Source organism: Aythya ferina (genome assembly GCF_964211825.1).
Source record: "Aythya ferina genome assembly, contig: HAP1_SCAFFOLD_121, whole genome shotgun sequence".
Lineage (NCBI taxonomy): Eukaryota > Metazoa > Chordata > Aves > Anseriformes > Anatidae > Aythya > Aythya ferina.
Window position 1 is genome coordinate 1 of NW_028181402.1, and position 18,801 is coordinate 18,801.

At 54.2% G+C, this 18,801-nt stretch overlaps 1 long non-coding RNA gene across 2 annotated transcripts; it reads left to right on the forward strand.

Annotated features, from left to right (window-relative positions):
• The first annotated feature begins 7,768 nt into the window (after positions 1 to 7,768).
• Positions 7,769 to 16,843, forward strand: LOC311428715. Of its 2 annotated transcripts, none has more exons than XR_014687832.1 (4): positions 7,769 to 7,860; positions 13,766 to 13,941; positions 14,671 to 14,802; positions 15,043 to 16,843. It is a non-coding gene; the product is annotated as an uncharacterized lncRNA (long non-coding RNA). The 2 variants fall into 2 exon arrangements; XR_014687833.1 differs by lacking the exon at positions 7,769 to 7,860 and adding an exon at positions 12,919 to 13,151.
• Positions 16,844 to 18,801: the final 1,958 nt, after the last annotated feature.

An 18,801-nucleotide genomic window follows, 5' to 3' on the forward strand; every position in this document is an offset into this window, starting at 1 on the left:
TTCGAGGAGACCACCTTTACTGGCCCGTATTTGGGTCCTTTGACGATTGGGTTACCAGGAGTAACATTAGTACAGCATGTAGGTGATTTGTTATTAGCAGGGAGAGACGAAGATACTGTTAGGCAGGCCAGCATACAGCCGTTGAACTTTCTTAGCCTGCAGGGACTGAAAGTCTCGAAATCGAAGCTGCAGTTTGTAGAACAAGAGGTAAAATACTTGGGCCACCGACTAAGTGAGGGAACTAAGAAATTAGACCCAGACAGAATCAGTGGGATATTGGCTTTAATGACCCCATGAACTAAGAGGCAGGTACGACTGTGGTGTAATTGCCTGAAGTAACTAGGAGAATAAAACTAACATTCACATTTTTAAGGAAAAGGTACAGCACTGAAGAGGCTTTCAGGGTAGGCACTTTTTGCCACCCTGAGACAAAGACATGTCATGTTTTGACAAATGCTGTACCCTAGATCATTATAATACCAGAACACACCTCCATCCCAAAAGCTACCTGCCTCCAACGTGCGACCACCCCTCACCAAGCATGCGCCCTGAATTTCTCGGAGCCTATTACTTTAAACGGAGACGGGAGAACTTTACACCAATCATAACTAAGAGATGCTTGACTAGAGCCACTCAAGCTCCACCTAAAGGATAGAAAATAAGATAAATTGGCCCAAGAGAGAGGGGATGTCAGGGAAGATACCATCCCGAGGAAATACAACATCCTTAGGACCTCCTGACTCCTGGGATCAGTCGACGGGCTGAGCCTCTCTTCCCCCCCCCCCTCATTGGGACGCCTTTGGGTGAGATCTGAATACTTGCTTATAAATCTCTCTAGAGTCTTTGATCTTTTTAACGCGTTTATTTCTAGGCCGTGCACCTGTAACGCCTGTAACACCTGTGTATTTCATGCACGCTAGCTTGTTTTTGTCACTACCGCTGGCAATCCAAAAGAACCTGATTATCTGTTGCTGTAATAAACCATACTTGATTGCATTGTCATAGCTCTCATTAAGTGCAACGAGGGTAAGGGTGGTTCTCCGTGATAGTTCAGTGTTCTGAATCCAAGCAGACCCCCAGACGGTTAATGCGTTTTTGGTGAGTGTCCGACCGGTTCAGTACCCGGAATACGACCGGGCCCGTAACGGTTAATCAGCTACACCCCTAAACGCGACATACGACAACTATTAGGGTTGACTGGCTATTGTAGACAATGGAGTGAAGATTACAGCGGCAAAGTTACATTTCTTTCTAAGAAATTGACTAAGGATGGGTTGCTAAAATGGACCAAAGAAGACGAAAAACAATTAGAAAAATTGAAAGAAGAATTAGCACGCCCTCCAGCGTTGAGTCTTTCGGATTTGAGGAGACCGTTTTTCTTATTTGTTAACAGCACTGAGGGCACTGCAGATGGAGTATTAGCCCTAGAATGGGCAGGGAGTAAAAAGCCTGTGGCTTATCTATCTAAATGGCTGGACCCGGTTAGTCGGGGCTGGCCAAGTTGTTTACAGGTAGTAGTAGCAGCTGCTTTATTAGTAGAAGCAGCACAGAAAATTACCTTCGGAGGAGAGATCAAGGTGATATCCCCACACAATATCCGGGGAGTACTACAGCAAAAAGCAGAAAAATGGTTCACAGATGCCAGCTTACTAAAATATGAAGGAATTTTAATTTCCTCCCCAAAACTAACATTAACAACAACTTCCCTACAAAACCCTGCTCAGTTTCTTTATGGGGAACCGAACGAGCCCTTAGAACATGATTGCCTCCAAAATACAGAAGAGCAAACAAAACTGAGACCTGATTTGGAGGAAGAAGAGTTACGTATAGGGGAACAGATATATGGAGATGGTTCTTCACGAATAGCGGGAGGGAAGCGCAAATCGGGGTACGCATTAGGGAATGGGAAAACTTTTGAAATAATTGAATCCGGACCTTTAAGTCCAAGTTGGTCTGCCCAGGCTTGCGAATTCTATGCTGTACTACGGGCCTTAAGACTGTCAAAGGGCAAAAGTGGCACAATATATACAGATTCAAAAGACGCATACGGGGTAGTACATACATTTGGTAAAATATGGGAAGAGCGAGGGCTCATCAATTCACAGGGAAAGGGATTAGTACACCAAGAACCGATTACCCAAGTCTTACAGGCTATCAGAGGACCTAAAGACATTGCTGTAGTACACGTTAAAGGACACCAGCGGGGCCTCACCCCTCAGATCACAGGGAATCATTTGGCACACCAGGAGGCTAAAAGAGCGGCACTAATGACCGTGCGAATTCTAAAAACAAGGGAAGACTGCTCAGACTGCAGGAATGATTTAAGGAAATTTCCATGCTGTGATTACGAATGGGAGGACGGGAAGAAATAGTCACATTGTTCCCATCATAGGCCAATTTATACTCTGCTTAGCTTCACATTACAAGAAAAGAGCAAAATGATTCAAATGGGAATAAAAGAAACAGATGAAGGCAAATGGGTGCTACCCGACGGACGGGAAGTGCTTTCAAAATCCGCAGCTCTGAGGCTATTACAAAGGTTTCACAAAAACACCCACTGGGGAACTCAAGCATTGGTGGATCAATTTGCAATAAAGTATATGTGTCTTGGAATGTATAATATAGCAAAACGAATTGTAAATGATTGTTTAACTTGCAGAAAGGTAAACGCCCAACACTTGAGAGAAAAAGTATCGGGAGGTCGGGAATTGGCTCACCGACCATTTGCTAAAATTCAACTGGACTTTACAGACCTCCCAAAAACAGGGAGGTTCAAATATCTATTCGTGATTGTAGATCATCTTACACATTTTGTTGAAGCTTTTCCGACGGCAAGGGCCACGGCTCAAACCGTGGGAAAAATACTACTTGAGAATATTATTCCTAGATATGGAATTGTAGAAACAATTGACTCTGACCGAGGCCCTCATTTTGTCTCCAAAGCGTCTCGAGAGACTATGAAAGCTCTAGGAACAAGCTGGGAATACCACACTCCGTGGCATCCCCAAAGTGCTGGAAAGGTAGAGCGAATGAATGGCGACATTAAAAAACAACTAACTAAACTAATGCTGGAAACAAAAGCTTCTTGGGTAAAATGTTTACCTCTTGCACCGTTAAGCATACGGACACAGCCCAGGACTGAGGTAGGAATTTCTCCTTTTGAAATGCTATATGGTATGCCCTATGACTTGGAATTGCCACTTGATCACCCCCAATTACAGGATGCCCAGTTAAGACCTTATTTAATACAACTCATGAACCGACGGATAGAGCTCCGGGCAAAAGGTTTGGTAGCGCAACGCCCTCCGTTAGACACAGCAATTCACAAGATAAAACCCGGGGACAAGGTTTTAATTAAGACTTGGAAAGAGACGTCTTTAACACCACGATGGGAAGGCCCCTACCACAGAAACGGCCGTCCCGACAGCGGAGAAGGGGTGGACTCATGCCAGCCGCGTGAAAGGACCAGTCCACGAGGATAAGTGGGAAGTAGCGCCAGGACCTGAGGACCTGAAACTGACACTGAAACGGACTCCAGAAGTATCGTGTGCTGGCTGTGTATCGTGGGAGGGGGTGGAAACACCACCCACGGGATGCAGTCCTTGATGAACTCATCCGGCGTGGGCTTCCCACAGGCAGCAGCTCTTCCAGAACTGCTCCAGATATGGGCCTGTACCACGGGCTCCATCCCTCAGGAGCAGACTGCTCCAACCTGGCTCCCCCACGGGCAGCAGCTCCTGCCAGCTCACCTGCTCCTGCGTGGGCTCCTCTCCACGGGCTACAGCTCCGGCCCGGAATCTGCTCGGGCAGGGCTCTGCCACAGGCCGCAGCCTCCGTCGGTGCAGGGCCACCTGCTCCACCGCGGGCTCCTCCACGGGCTGCAGCGTGGAACCCTGCTCCACCATGGGCTGCAGGGGGACAGCCTGCTTCACCACGGGCCTCCCCACAGGCCGCAGGGGACTTCTGCTCCATGCCTGGAGCACCTCTCCCCCTCCCCCTCCCTCTTCACTGCCCTTGGCGCCTGCAAGGCTCTTCCTCGCTCCTCTCACTCTCGCAGCTGCTGTGTGGCGCAGCGTTTTTTCCCCTGTCTTAAACCTGCTCTCACAGAGGCGCAAAACAACATCGCTTAGTGGCTCAGCTCTGCAAACCAGCGGGGCCCTTCCCAACCACGGGGCAGCTTCCAGATCCTGCTCACAGCAACCACCCCTCTGGCCCCCCGCTCCCAAGCCCTTGCCACGTCAACCCACGCCCCCCCCTCACCTGATTGGTCTGATCCTGCATGAGCCCCGCCCCTCCTCTGGGGCTGGGCCACGCCCCCTGCCGCGGGGCTCTCCCCCCTCCGCTGGAGAGGGGCGTGGCTCAGCGCTCCAAGCACAAGCCCCGCCCCTTCTCCCTCTCCCCACCAATCGCAGCGCTTCCAGGCAGGGGCGGGGCCGCGGTTGGGGGCAATAAAGGGGCTTTTCCCAAGGGGGGGGCAGCCATGTTGTTGACGGAGCGTGGGAGAGTCGTGAGGTGTCGGGGCGGAGGTCTGGGGACCCTTGGGGGGAGGGGGGCTCTTGGGGATGGTTGGGGGGAGGGCTTGAGGGGGAGGGGGCAGGGCTGGGGGGTCCTGGAGGCTTTTGGGGGGCAGTCTAGGGGCCCTTGGGGGGTTTGGAGGCGCTTTGGGAGGGGTGCTGAAGATGTCTGGGGGTCTCTCAGGGGTTTCAGGGGGGGCTGGGTGATTTGGGGGAATCTGGGAGGGCCCTGGGGGTTCTGGGGAATCCTGGGGGGGGGGGTTGGAGGGGTCCTGGAGGCATTTGGGGGGCCCGAAGGGGCTCTTGTGGGGGTTGGAGGAGTCATGGGGGGATTCGAGAGGGTCCTGGGGATGCTTTTGGGGACACGGAGAGGTTGGGGGGGGCTGGGTGTTTTGGGGGGCGCCTGAAGGGGCCCTAGTTGGGGAGGTCCTGGGGGTGTTTAGGGGCGCTCTGGAAGATGGTTGGGTGACCAGGGGGTGTTTGGGGGGAGCCCTGAGGGGTTTTGGGTGGGGGCCTGAATTGTTGGGGGGGCCCCTGGGGTTGTTTGGGGGGTACCTTTTTGGGGTCCCCAGGCTCCGGAGGCGCCTCAGGCTTCCCGCCCTCGCTGAGGCGGCAGCTCTCAGCCAATCAAGGTGCGGGTGCTGCCCGCCCCGCTTCCTGAGTGGCTGCCGCTTCCCGCCTCCAGCCATCACCAGCCAATCAGGGGCGAGGGTTTTCCCGCCCATCGCCCCCTCCGTCGCTTTCCCTCCTCTCCCAAATGGCGGCGCTCACGGGCCGCGGCTGAGGCGCTGAAGAGCCGCCGCCGCCTCGTCCAGGCGTCGCAGCCCTGCTGCAGCCTCCCCGGCCGGCCCAGTAACCCGTTTTCACCCGTTTTTGGCCTTTTTCTGCCGGTGTTCTTCTTTGCTTTGGTTGTGGGGCCCAGGGGGCAGCGCTGTGAGCAGAGGCGTCCCCTCACGGAGGCTTTCCCCAGACGCGCGGCCGCCATTTTGAGGCCAGAGAGGTGCCGCTGGTTTGCATTTGTATTCCCTTTACAGTTGCCCTCCCCCAGAAATAAGGCCGGGGGTGGTCTCTGGCTGAGGGGGGGCCGCTAAAATGCGTGCAGAAGCCAGCGTTTGGGGAATTGGAAAGCTCTGACAACCCGAATGTGCTGGGTTTGGTCGTGAGCCGCAGGCTGTGGTGCGTGGCTAAGCCCCATTTGTCGTTTTGGTGAGTGAAAAGCTGAGAAAGGCAGAGAGGGAGCGGGTGAGAAAGGAGGTCACGTTCTGCTTGGGGTGGTTTTCTTTGCTTTTGCTTGTCCTGGGTAATTTGTGGCTGCGTTTGCCGGCTGCCACAGCTGCTCCTCCCCGTGCCCGTGCAGGGCAGCCCCAGCCTTGGGGAGCCAAAAGTTGTGATTGTGGGGGAGGAAAACAGAAACCAAAACCTGTCTCTGCCATCTCCAGCCCTCCGTGTCCATACCCAGCACCAACTCTTCTGGAGCTTTTCCCAGTCAGCAATGAGTGTGTGAGAAACACTCCGTAGCCAATAACTTAGGCTCAGGCGAGGATCTCAGTGAAGTAGCAATTTATTCGCGATTGCAATGGCGGGCGCCCCACAAGCAGGAGAGAGCGCGTCTACTAGTTCCAAAACACAGTTTATATACCTTTTGATGGCAGGACCCTCCCCTGTTTCCCCACTGAGTGGGTAATCCAGATCCACAATCTATCTAATGCTTCACAAACAATGCATGGCCTTCAGTCGCTGGCCTGTTAAATTTCAAATTTCTTTTGACATTTTTACTGCTTGAAGTGGTCATGCTTCTTCACTTATCTGACTTGACACCGTGATTTTCACCTAATTGTCCTAAGGAGTCTGATTGTCTGCATTTTACAAGGTCGCCTGCTAAACTTTCTTATCACTGTAAGCATATCTCAGTACCACATTCCCTCCTTCTAAACAATGTAACTCTGCAAAAACACTTCAATTCCCACAAGTGGAAAAGCCCTTTCTTGACCCATTTTGCCTCCACCGAACAGGGCTTTGCTTGGCAGTAGGAATACGTAGAGAAATGTTCAGGATGTGCAACCATTTTCCCTACAAGGGATAGGGGGGTGGGGGAGGTTTCCACATGCTGCTGGTGGCGTCGGTGTCTTTGCGGCTGGGTTGGCGCAGTGACGCTGGGGCTAAAAAGTGATGTTGAAGAACTGCAGCAGGTGAGAGGTTTGTGCTGTGTTGTGTGATTTTGAGGGAAAAACTTTCCGAAAGCCCAGCACGTGGCTGGGTGTGCCCTCAGTGCTGCTGATGGGCTCCCTGGGGGCAGTGGGGAGCTTCTCTGGGTCCTGGGGGTCCCTGGGGACAGCAGGACCCCTGTGTGGTGGTGGCAGGACGTGGTGTCTGCCCCCAGTTCTGGGCCCGTTCCTGCCCCAGACCATGGGTGAGTGTCCTGAGGTCCCTGTCCCCGGTGTCCCAGCCCACCTGGGTCCCTCGAGGGCTGCACTGCCCTCGTGTGTCAGCAGTTTGGGGTCACCCAACTGGGAGGTGCTGGGGGAAGCTGTGGTCGCTGGAGCCGTTGGGGTGGGTGACACAGCTGTGCTGTGGCCAGGCAGGGTGACAGCGTCGCCAGCGTCACCAGGCGCTGGTCCCACCTCAGCTGTGCTCCCGGACACCTCCCAGCCTGCAGGTCCCTGGGTTCGGGTTTAGGGTTAGGGTAGAGGTTAGTGCTAGGGGTAGTGGTTTGGGAAAGGGGTTGAGGGGCAAAGTTCTGGGTTGGGGATTATGGTTTGTGATTATTTCTTCGGGATTTAGAGTTGGAGTGCAAGAATACGGGTTAAGTTTGGGGTTTATGCATGGGGTTAAGTGTTAGGGTGAAAGGCTTGAGTTCTGTTTTGGCATTGAGGGATGGCAGGTATCCTTAGGGGAGGGGTTAGAAGGTGTAGGATTGGGTTTTTGGTTGAGATTATGGGTAGGGCTTCCTGTTGGAGGTTAAGGTTTATGGTTTGGGTTTAGGCATGTTTTTTGGTTTTGGGGTTATTTTGAGTTTGGCCTTTGGGTTAGCAGTTAGGGTTGAGGGACAGTAGGGACTGGGACAGTTAAGAACGAAACGTGACGGGTGAGCTCATAGAAGGAACCATTCTGGCACTGGAGCCACGGCCCCAGCGCTGGCGAACTTGATACGGAGCCATTTTGCGCCCTCTGCCCCCCAGGGGAAATCTTAGGTTGACTTCTTAAATGTTTTGCAGCCTGGAAGTTATCCCCAGAAGGTAGACACACGCACACCTCCCAAAACGAGATGCCCATCTCCTCCGTGGTGCTGAGGCAGCAGCACGTGGAGAGCAAGAGACTGGGCTCCGGTCCTTCAGCCATGGTTCAGGTAAGCCAGCACTAAACGCCCCTTTCCTATTTCCTGGAGGAAAGAGCCTATTTCGTCCTTTCTTCTCTCCCGTCACTTGGTGTCTGAGCAAATTTCTCCCGCTCTGCTCTCCCAAAGTGGCCAGCAGTGAGAAGAGGAGGGAGGGAAGGCTGAGAGGGTGTCAAGATGAGAACATCCTTGCTCCATCTCTCAGAGCAGGGAAGCGCCCGGACGAGGCAGGAGGGGGCACTGCCACGGCAGAAGGGGAGAAGCCAGCACAGAGGAAGAGCTTTTCCAGGAGAACTGAGGGGGGAGAAACAGAGCTCCTCCACCTGCTGCTCCTCGTCCTCCCCTGCCCCAAGAGGTGCTTAAGAGAGCCTTCTGCCACTGGGATGAGGATTTGGGGGGAGTCGAGGCAAAATGAAGACAGGAGGCCTCAGGGGGAGCATTAAGAAAGCCGCTGGCGCGCGTGGCGTGAGCGACCCCCGAGCAGAGCAGTGCTGTGGGCTGGCAGCAGCCTGGAAATAGGCGAGGAAAAGATTTGTGCCCTCAACTCTGCCACTTCCCTCGGGGCTGATGAGGAAAAAGCACTCACCAGAAAGGGTGCAGAGGGCTGTGAAAACACAGTCAAGAAACAGAGCAAAAAGAAATAAGAGCAGGTCCGGGGAAAAAATACAGAGAGAAATGTCAAGGGAAGACGGAAAGCTAAGTAAGGTTAGAGGGTTCGCAGCAAACGGTAGCTGATTCTTTGCTGGGAGTTTCAGATGCGGGGCTCAGGGGCAGAAGCATTCAGTCCTTGGACTAAGCTGACCACCAAAGCCTGCAATTTGCCATCAAAAGCCACCGATGAGCCTTTACCCAAACAAGGCTAGCCATCAAAAGTTGAAATTCTCGAGCAATAGAATCCCCCTCAAACCCAAGTGAGTCTGAAGTGCCGCAGTTGCTGTACAGAATTTTACTTGACAAGCAGAAGCACTTGGAAAAATCATTTTAACTTGCAGGTTCCGTTGTGAAAGCGTCCAGCAGGATGGAAATGGTGCTGTCTTTTTCTCCCCAGCTGCCGTCGCATCCTCTCCTTTCCCCTCCAGGGATGTGCAGGTTTTCTCCACGTTGCTCTGAGGGCAGCTTCCCAGCTCTTGTCCCAGCAAGGGGAGGTTCCTGGCCATGGAGGCCGTGGAGAAGGTCCCTCAGCTGGAAACATCGTTGTGTTTTCCTCCACTGTCTCGCCGTCCGCTGTCAGATGGATTTCTGTGAAGGGAGTGAGACTCTGAGCAAAAACTGCTACAGGTTTTTGGGGCTCTTTGCCCACACGTGGACCCCGCGGATGGCTTCAGGTCCCGCCGTTTCCCTCCCTCTGCTCACCCCATCCCCAGACCCGGCCAGCAGCAGGGCTCAGCTCTGCCAGGCCCACCCACAAAGCCCCTCTCTTCCCACCCGGCCTGGAAACCAGCACCCAGCTGCAAACACACACTCTCCTCTCGGGCCAAGAGCAGCCTCCTGCTTCGTTAGGCCTTCTAAATGCTGCCAAATAACGTGTGTCTGCTGTGTCTGCGTGGCAACAGAAGGGAACTTGAGGGACTTGAGGCTAGCCATGGAGGAGCCCAAGGTTCTGCTTGGATCGAGCCAACCCCCGGCTCCAAACTGAGATCTCGTTGGAGAGGCCCCGCTGTCCCCAGAACTACTTGCCTCCGAGGCTTGAGCCCCCAAGGGAACAGGGATGTGGATCACTCACCTCTTTTGCCACCTCTGACGGCGTTCTTGCAGCTCCGAGCAATCAAAGCTCGGCTCACTGTGGATTGGGCGTCGGCGTCGGGAGCCTGGGTTTGAGCTCTGGTGGCTGAGGATGCAGTGTCAGCCTACATCCGGGTGGTCCTGCTCTGATAGGATAAGGGCACAGCTCCAAGGACAAAGGTTTGAACTTTGGCATTTTCTGCTTCTTGGGCGGACTGGCTCTTTTTTGCCTTTGGCAATGGCGTGCAGGGCCTGAAGAGGAGCTTCGGTGGTTGATGTTGAGCAGAGCTGGCCTCCTGGTGCATCTCTGTCCCAGTGGGAGAGGCATCGCTGGGCTCCTTGGGCAGGCTGGCTCTCTTACCTACGGGCAGCGGCGTTGAGAGCCTGGGCAGGAGCTTTGCTTCTTGAAGTTGCGCAGAGCTGGCCCCCTGGTGTATCTGTGTCCCAGAAACAGAGGGGTCGCTGGGCTCTTTGGGCAGGCTGGCACTCACATGTACAGCGCACGGCGTCGGGAGCCTGGGTTTGAGCTTTGGCATTTGCAGTTTTGAAGAGCTGGCCCCCTGGTCCGTCTGTGTCCCAGTAGTAGCGGTGTCGTCGCTGGGCTCCTGAGGCAGGCTGCCCTCCGAGCTCGGCAGGGACAGCATGGGCACGATGGGTGTTTCTAGCGGGCCTGGGGCTTTCTGAGAGTCGGGGCGCTTCACTCGCTCCGTCTCTGGCAGGGCTTCCAGGCTGGCTAGCTTCCTGACTTCAGGAGGGGCTTTTGCTGCTTTTTGGCCCTTGCTCTCCTGACATTTTCCACATCTTTCAGCCTTTGCCCGGCCCTGGTCTTGCACCGGTTGCTGTTTTGGGCTCTTGTTTCCATTTCCTCCTGGGCTCTGTTTTGGGCGCAGTTCCTGTCTGCAGCTGGTTGTGCAAAAGCTCCTTTATGGCAGGAGGCAGCTTGGGCATCAGCGGCAGCCTGCCGAAAGGACAGAGCCAAAAGAATTCCTCCACCTGCACGACAGGAAGGGTGGCAGTTCAGGCCGTTTCTCTGGAATCGGCAAGGAGAGATGTCAGAAGCACATTTCCATGACTCTGCTGTACCCGGGACACGCCGGGTGCTGAGGCCTCCTCCTGCGCTGTCCCAGGGGCCGCTGTGCTCCCCTCCCAGCCTCCATCTGCAGGGGCCTCGGCCCTCCTTGGCACCAGCCTCAGCCGGCTCAATCTTAGGCCGTGACGTGGTTTGGGGGCCAAGTTCTGGCAGAGAGGAGCTGGGTACAGCCAATTTGGGGTGTTTTGGATCCCCGACCTCCTGCAGCACCCAGGGACAGGCACCTTGGGCACGTCACATACCAGGGCTCCATTTTGGAGGCCCGGAGACAAGAGGCTGTGCTGAGCTGGCATGAAGCTGTGGCACAAGAGGAGCCAGCAGCCGCTTTGTATCTCTCACCTTGGCTGGAAGACAACACAGCCCGTTCCTTCTCCTGCCTGTCATCCCTGCGGGCCTTGAGACGCTCCCCGGGTGATAGCTGGGGCGCTTTGTCCATTATATAGCTGGCAAAAGAAGAGATCGGCGTGACCCAGGGCACCACCACTCCCCACGCTCACCCGCTCACGGACACATTTGGCAAGGAGCAAACGCTACCGAGCCCGAGCAGCGGCCACAGCCACAAACATACTCACTCGGGGAAGATGATGACGCGGCCAGAGAAGGTCAGGGAGGCCACAGCTGACACCCGGGACACCACCATGTCCATCAGCTGGGGAACCTGCAGGGGAGGAGCAAGGAGATGGCAAATGTCCTCTGCCTGGCCTCCGCTCGGTCCTGGAGGAGCCCAGGGCAGCGGGAGCCGGCAGGACCGCAGCTCTTGGCCACCCCAAGAGGCTGGCCAAGAGCTCCAAGCCAAGAGGTCTTGCTGGGCCAAGGGCAAGCATTGCTGCTGCCCCTGTGTGAGGCTGCCCAGGCTGTGGGGAAAACAAAACCCTCACCTTGCAAAGAGCCTTCTGAAGGCTCCCCTGTTCTGACAGGCTCTCCAAGAAGTCGTAATAGAACTTGATTTCCACCCTCGTGCCTTCGATGAGGAGCACCCCAATGTCCTTCAGCACGAGAGCGATGTTCTCCCCATTCCCCAGGCTGCGAGAGATGAGGGACGTGGTGCCTTGGATGCAGCTCTCCACCTTCTTCCAGGACACGGAGGCAGCTGCAGCCACCTCAGGGAGATGGAGGGGCTCCAGCTCCTTATGGCCTGGAAAACGACACGAGAGGGATGGAGTCGGTCACCAGCGGCCCTTCCCCGCGTGTTCCCCAGTGCTGCTCATGGCAGTCGTCACCCAGAAAGGCTTCAGTTTGGGACCTGCTCCGTGCAGGCAGTGCTTTGCTTCTGAGAAGCACCTGAGATCCATGCAGCAAGGGATTCCTGCACCCTCTTACCTGGCAGGTACTCCTTGTCAGCTGTGAGGCTGTGGGCAACGATGAGGTTCCTGGCCAGGCGGAACGTGGGCCACTGCACCGTCAGGGACTTGTTCCCAACCTCGACCCGTTTAGAAACAACGGCAAAGCAGACAAGAGTGGGAATTCGGACGCCCTGCAAGTGGCAGAGAACGGAAGGGCCGAAGGTTAAGGATCAGCCGGAGGTGGTCCCATCCGGGAACGGTGCTTCGGGCCCTGCTGTGCACTTCCCGCTGTTGGGAGCCAGGCTGAGGGGACCCAGGGGCTTCCAGCAACTGGGGTCAGCCCTGAGATACCACACCAACCTACCAGAAGCAACACCGCACTTGTGCGATACCTATTGGTCTCTTGGTGGGGCCTTTTGGGGTGAGTTTCCTGCTTTTGGGGTGGGGAACAAGGGCGACGTAGGTGCCAACCCACCTGGCGCAGCTGGAGGTGCTCCCGGATGTAGGCTGACACAGCATCCCAGATAGAAGATCGCTCTGGAAGGCAAGGAAAATCAGGTCACATGCTGCTTCTGGTGGCTGCCAGCCTTCCAGCACCCCCACCCCCGTGTTTTGGTGGCAGAGGAAAAGAGCTGTCACATCTCCGTCCCCAAACGGAGACCCCCCCGAGTTGACCACAGAGCCAGGTCCTCCCCACAGAAAGCCCCAGACGGGGCTCAGCTGCGCTCCTGTAGTGCTGGGGGTGCTCGCACCTTGGTCAGTGACGCCTCATATCGCAGAGACGTGCTCCATAGCACTGTTCTCCCAGCAGTCTAATGTGGTCCACCTGGTGCGAGCAGCTTGCTCCTTGCTGGCATCAGCCACCTGGGAGCTCCTCCTGCCCGAACGTCTCGGTACCGCTGGCGCAGGACCCATCGCGCAGCCTCTTGTCGATGGCCGTGTCGCGGTGACATCGTGGTGACACGGGCAGTGCTGGCTGCTGCCCGCAGTGACGGCGGCACCAACAGGCTGCTGCCTGCCCAGGCACCTCTGTGCTGGGGGGAGGACATCAAAGAGTCGGAGGAATCGGAGGAGTCGCGCAATCGAGTCCTAAAATTGGAGAAATTGGAATCATAGGAACAGAATCGCGGAATGGCAGAAATGGCAGAATAGGAGAAATCGCAGAATCCTAGAATTAGAGACATCAGAGCAGCCTCAGAAGTGGAATCGTAGGTGGAGGGAGATTGGTGGGACCTGAGGGGGGGAGGGCGTGGAGCCATGGGGGACACTGGGACATATGGGACTGGGGGGACATTTGGACACGGAGGGGACGTGGGACACGTGGGGACATGGGGGGGACTTGGGGCTGGGGTGGGACATGGGATTTGGGGATGCCTAGACATGGTAGGGACAGTGGGGGCTCGAGGGGATATGGAGGGGACGTATGGGAGTGGGGCGACATGGGGGGACATTGGGACATACGGGACTGGGGGAACGTGGGGTGTTTTGGTGGAGGGAGGTCTGCAGGAGGTCTTTGGGTGGTTTGGGGAGGCTTGCGGGGGGGCTTGAGAGGATTGGGGACTCCTGGTGGATTGTGGGGGGGAGCTGAGGGGGCCCTGGCAGGTTTCTGGAGGGAGTTTGGGGGTGCAGGGGGGTGTTATGGGTGTCTGGGGGGGTGGAGACTCTGGTGAAGGGTTGGGGGGGATGGGGTGGCCGGGGGGTGTTTGGCGGGGCTCTGGAGGATTTTCTTGTGGGGGTGTTGTGGATGGGGACTTGAGGTGTTGGGGGGAACCCTGAGGGTGTTTGGGCGGAGCCGGGGGGGCTGAGTCAGTTGTTTTCCAAGCCACAGGAATGCCGACTTGGCTCAAGTTAGCTCAAGTTCCAGCAGAACTGAAGGGCGACAGACAGCGCGATGTTTCTAATAACGAGATGCTTCAACAGAAGAGAGGGTCGACAGATCACAAGATGTCGTCTATTTTGTCCTCATTATTATAACCACAAGATTTACTCTATCCTAAAGTGAGTTTATACAATGGCATTCCCCCCTTTTCTGGACAATCTAGTAAATTCTTTTACTTAATACGAAAATTTGTCTTCCCGCTCTTTATGATATGTTCCCCATAGCTTGCCATGCACGTTTGTGGAGGAAGCTAACATGGACATGCGTTGTAACAACTTCCAATTCCGAACAAGCAATGCAAAAGACAGTATTAAACTTATACCAACTAATAGGAATAAAACAATACTTGGGTGTCTCGAGGTGTTCAAAATCCCAGTTGCAGTTGGCGACCATCCAGAGTGTATCCCATCAGTTGTGATTTGGGTCTTGTTTTACTCTCTGCAAAACTCTGCTTACTTCCTTTGTCTCATGATGGCCGGTGATTAGAGTCTTCTCTCCATTTTCCTGAATGCCTTTTAAAATTGTAGTAACTTACGATCCATTGTGGTGTTAGACTTGATCAGCTGGTGGGATACCCCTGGTGCCAAATAGAGAAAGTCACAGCCAACGGTTCTGACAGTTACAAAGAGAAAAGTTAGCGTGAGGTTTGCTACGGAGAGTTCTGTTCTCCTTATCTACTTCTACAAAATCACAAGCAGTTCTTAAACACGCACAGCCTTGACCAATATACACGAGCACATTCTGGCACTGGAGCCACAGCCCCAGCGCTGGCGAACTTGATACGGAGCCATCTTGCGCCCTCTGCCCCCCAGGGGAAATCTTAGGTTGACTTTTTAAATGTTTTGCAGCCTGGAAGTTGTCCCCAGAAGGTAGACACGCGCACACCCCCCCAAAACCAGATGCCCATCTCCTCCGTGGTGCTGAGGCAGCAGCACGTGGAGAGCAAGAGACTGGGCTCCGGTCCTTCAGCCATGGTTCAGGTAAGCCAGCTCTAAACGCCCCTTTCCTATTTCCTGGAGGAAAGAGCCTATTTCGTCCTTTCTTCTCTCCCGTCACTTGGTGTCTGAGCGAATTGCTCCCACTCTGCTCTCCCATCAAAAGTTGAAATTCTTGAGCAATAGAATCCCCCTCAAACCCAAGTGAGTCTGAAGTGCCGCAATTGCTGTACAGAATTTTACTTGACAAGCAGAAGCACTTGGAAAAATCATTTTAACTTGCAGGTTCCGTTGTGAAAGCGTCCAGCAGGATGGAAATGGTGCTGTCTTTTTCTCCCCAGCTGCCGTCGCATCCTCTCCTTTCCCCTCCAGGGATGTGCAGGTTTTCTCCACGTTGCTCTGGGGGCAGCTTCCCAGCTCTTGTCCCAGCAAGGGGAGGTTCCTGGCCATGGAGGCCGTGGAGAAGGTCCCTCAGCTGGAAACATCGTTGTGTTTTCCTCCACTGTCTCGCCGTCCTCTGTCAGATGGATTTCTGTGAAGGGAGTGAGACTCTGAGCAAAAACTGCTACGGGTTTTTGGGGCTCTTTGCCCACACGCGGACCCCGTGGATGGCTTCAGGTCCCGCCGTTTCCCTCCCTGGGTTTGAGCTTTGGCAGCTGATGCACAGAGCTGGCCCCCTGGTGTGTCGGTGTCCCAGTAGTAGAGGCATCGCCTGGCTCCTTGGGTGGTTTGGCTCTAATACCTATAGGCAACAGCGTGTATAGGGCCTGGGTAGGAGCTTTTGTGGTTGAAGATGTACACAGCTGGCCCCTTGGGCGGTCTGTGTCCCAGAAGTAGAGGGGTCGCTGGGCTCCTTTGGCAGGCTGGCGCTCATACCTATAGGCAACGGTGTGAAGAGCCTGTGTACGAGCTTTGGTGGTTGAAGATGAGCAGACGTGGCCCCTTTGTGTCGCAGAAGTCAAGGGGTCGCTGGGTGCCTTGGGCAGGCTGGCTCTAATACCTACAGGGCACGGCACTGGGAGCCTGGGTTTGAGCTTTGGCATTTCGCCATTGGAAGAGCTGGCCCCCTGGTGTGTCACTGTCCCAGAAGCAGAGGGGTCCTTGGAATTGGATGCTTCCTCCAGAAGAGATCGGCGTGAGCCAGGGCACCACCACTGCCCCCGATCTCACGGAGACACTTTGACGTTGCCATAGAGTCACTGTCCTTAAGGACCGTCCTGGGAAGTGGGCGACAAAGAAGCCCAGGCCTCGATGGGAAGCAGGCGTTGCTTCCCATCCACCTCCCTGGCTGGGCACTCATGGGTGCAAGGGCAAATGCTACCGAGCCCGAGCAGCGGCCACAGCCGCAAAGATGCTCACTCGGGGAAGATGGTGACACAGTCAGAGAAGGTCAGGGAGGCCACGGCTGACACCGGGGACACCACCATGTCCATCAGCTGGGGGACCTGCAGGGGATGAGCATGAAGATGGCAAATGTCCTCTGCCTGGCCTCCACTAGGTCCTGGAGGAGCCCAGGGCAGCGGGAGCCGGCAGGACCGCAGCTCTTGGCCACCCCAAGAGGCTGGCCAGGAGCTCCAACCCAAGAGGTTGGAATCTGAACCCTCTGACGATGTTCTTGCAGCTCCGGGCAATCAAAGCTCGGGTCACCGTGGATGGGGTGATGGCGTCGGTAGCCTGGGTTTGAGCTTTGGCATTTCGCGTTTGCAAGAGCTGGCCCCCTGGTCTGTCAGGGTCCCAGTAGCAGAGGCGTCGCTGGGCTCCTTTGTTGCCTTCATTGGCAGTGGCGACCTGGTTCAGGAACGGCACGGCGACCAACCGCAGGCCGCTCGGGCCATCAGCTCACGGACGCCAATGTGGTCGATGGCAAATGGCGTTTATTGCTGAGTTGCACAGTGTTATATAGCTTGGGTTCACAACGACACTTGCGTCTGCTTCCATCATAAACTACACGCTATTGCCTATGAAGGGAGGGGCTCTAGCTTTCCGTACAGCGCGATATCTTTGGGCTGCCAGACCCTAACTACCTACATTTCCCCCCTCCCTATGTGTAACTAAATTAGCTTAAATATAACAATCAAAAAAACTCTGCTCCTGTCTTAGTTCTATGCTTTACAACAATCTTAGGACGTAGATATCGTAGCTTGAATAAAAAGCATAAGGCACAATAAACAGGAGAAAACTAGGGGGTAACTGGTCATAATGGGGTGTAACTTGGGATAACTGGGGATAACACTGAGTAAATACACTCTGAGCAGTTGCTGGTGTTCTGCCAACATGATGTTAACTTTCTCTAGCTGGCTTTTAACAGAGGACACAAGCGTGTTTAGTATACAAGGTCCAAAGATCAGTGTTAGGATCATTGCGATCGGCCCTACTAAGGCAGATATCAGGGGGGTTAACCACGGTGAATGGTTAAACCATGATTCAAACCATCCTTGTTGGGCTTGTCTTGTCACTGGGGTATACGGATTACGGGGTCGTCCGATGATCCTGTCCTGTGAACAGAAACTCCCAGTTTTCCTTAGTTTTATTCTGAAGGTGTGGTTTGATGGGCTTAAGCGGACGCCATTTGATTCTGCCATCTTTTCTGACTGCAGCATGCCCTCGCCCTGTCAGACCTGATTTCCACCCTTGTTCTTGTTATATATGGAGTGGTAATTCGTGTCAGAAAAATGGTTGATGTTAATAAAGAAGGGGGAGTTTTGGGAATGTTTAGAGGAAACAAGGGTGATTGAGGCGACGCCCTGCCGTTTGGGGTTGCTTGTTTTCTCCACTGTTAAGGCATGGAAGTTGCTGGGGGGGTTGCTGGTTAGAACTGTTAACATTTATTGTTGAATGTTACATGATACTAATATTATTAGTGTGATTTCAAGGGTTAACGGAACGTGGGAAAAGCAATCCCGTTTTGTTGCTTTCGGGAACCTTGTGGTGGGCAGAGCATGTGCAGAAGAAGAGGAGACAGTCGAAGCCGCTCCTGCAGTCTGGAACAAAAGGTTGCTAATGGTGATGGGGAAACCGTGAGCCTTTCACCCACAAGGACCACCACAAAGAGAATTCTAACATGAAGCGGGGATAGGATATCCGTATGTATAGGCATACTGGGGTTTCTTGTAAAGATGTAACAGCAATGTCCTCTATAGATTTGGGAAGTTGGATGGGTGCGTGTGCGTGTTGGTAGAGCATAGACTCCCCGTGCACCCAGCGCTGTTTACTTGCCTTTTATAAATATTCTTTTATGCTACTAAATTCAGAGTTGAGACTTCATTTATAACAAATTGGTGACCCCGATGTGATCTTGGACTTTGGATCTGCGACCGGTAAAGGGAGGTGCCCCATCTAGTGGCCCTTGCCGATAGCGGCGCTAGAGTTCAACAAGATTTTGAACATAAGAGGCAAGTAAAAAAATAATAATAATAAAAAAAGAGCTCTCCATCAGTGACCCGTAATCTTGCGCGCGAAGACCCGAACAAAGAGGATTTGTGAGTATACCGTTCGGTTGGGTGGGATTCGGCTGTGTGACTGTGTAAGGGTGTGACTGAGATGGAACGTAGTTCTGAAGTGAGTGCGGAGGTCTTCTAAGCACGGTTCTGATCTCCCGCGAGGGACTCGGCCGGTGAAGGACCGAAGCGATCGGTCCAGGAATTCGTGGGTGGGTTAACCGCTTGCAAGACACCTCTACGCAAACACAGCTAGGGATTCAGAACCTCTTTAAGGTTTCCAGGGATTTGGAACTTATTTGAAGCTTCCAGGGATTCGGAACCTCTTAGAGGATTCCAGGGATTTGGAACCTCTGAGAGGGTTCCAGGGATTCAGAACTTACGTGAAGGTTCCAGGATGGGTCTGGGGGAAAGTAGATTCTCTGACCTGGGAGACTCAGAGAGCCCATTAGGGACAATGTTAATATATTGGGATGTTTGGGAATGGAGGAAAGGAAAAAATAAAGAGAAAATGGCTCAATTTTGTGTGATAAAATGGCCAAAGGAACCTTTAAGGCCGCATGTTTTTTGGCCAGTTTTTGGATCCTTTGAGGATTGGGTATGTCAG